Raw genomic sequence first — 1,310 nt, 5'->3', positions numbered from 1 at the left:
TTGAGAAGATGGAGAGGCGATCCCAACTTTGCAGCAGGCAGGGTAGTTCCAGGTCTGCCTAGAGCTGACAGGGCTTGCTGAGGAGAGCTGAGCTGTGGGTATGACAGGTCCGAACTGCTGGTCCAGAAGCGGGATCTCTGAGGAGCTGCGTTGAAGATGGGGTTCAGGTGGTGTACCAGGCTAGGGAGGGCTGAAGAACATAGGGGAGTACTCATGGGGACACACAGGTTTCTCTCTTTCTGACAGTTCCTTCCAGGTCCAAACAGACTGGTTTCCTTCTAGGTGGCAGGTGGACTCCTACGGTGTGACTTTAGGTTTCCCAACCCAGAGGGCTTGCTGGACAGACCCCTGTAGAAGGAAGCCTGAAAACGCAACTTAGGGTTAGGGTACTGGCCTTGGCGAATTGCAGCTCTGAACCACCAGCGCTGATGAAGATTCCCCTCAGGGTTGAGTTGAGGGAGCGCATCCTGCAGTGTGGCAGAATCGGGATTTCTGGGAGTGTTTTAGAAGGGTGTGCATGTTTCTTCCTCTCTGAGGGCACTGCAGAGCTCTAAATGGCACAGTCTCCCCCCACATGGCAGTCAGATTCTTGTGTTTTCACAGAGGGGACCTTAATCTGGGGAGCTTGGGGGCCAGGCCTCTTGAATTGGAAACCTGAAAACAGAAACTAGAGTTATGGTAAGGGCCTCAGGGCAAGGCAGGCTTGGTCTGCTGGTGCTGAGGCAGGCTTTCCAGTGGGCTGACATCAGGCTGGGCATCTGGTGGCATGTCAGTTTCCGAGTTTCTGTCTAGGGAGGCTATAGAAACTGGGAGCATCCTCAGAGTGGCATGCAGGTTTCTCCCAGTCTGAGGGTTCTGCTGAGCTCCAAAGGACACAGTTTCCTTATGTGTGTGGGGAGCAGCCCTGGGGTGTCACTGAGGCGTGCTTTATGCCAGCGTGAGTCTCACAGGTGCCCATCATCAGGCGTAGGGAAAAGGCCTCTGGACATGGACCCTGTACACCCACATAGGGTTAGTGTTAGGGCCTTTGGGCATGGCAGGCCCAATGTACTGGTGCTGATGCGGGCTCCCCACAGGGCTGAGTCCTGGCCATGCACCCGGAGGCACAGCAGAATCTGGTTTTATGGCCATAAGGCCTCTCATGTTGAGGGTGGCTTTAGGGGGGCTTGCAGGTTTCTCCCTGAGGTTTTGATGCAGCCCCAAACCACAAGATGTCCACCCACGTGGTCAGTGGAGTCCTATGGTGTCACTCTGCAGTCCTTAATTTTGGGGATGTGGGAGTCAGATCTCTTTGGATAGAAACCTAAAAA

The sequence above is a fragment of the Mustela nivalis genome (genome assembly GCF_964662115.1).
Source record: "Mustela nivalis genome assembly, contig: HAP1_SCAFFOLD_131, whole genome shotgun sequence".
NCBI lineage: Eukaryota > Metazoa > Chordata > Mammalia > Carnivora > Mustelidae > Mustela > Mustela nivalis.
Note: the sequence above shows the minus strand (reverse complement) of the source record.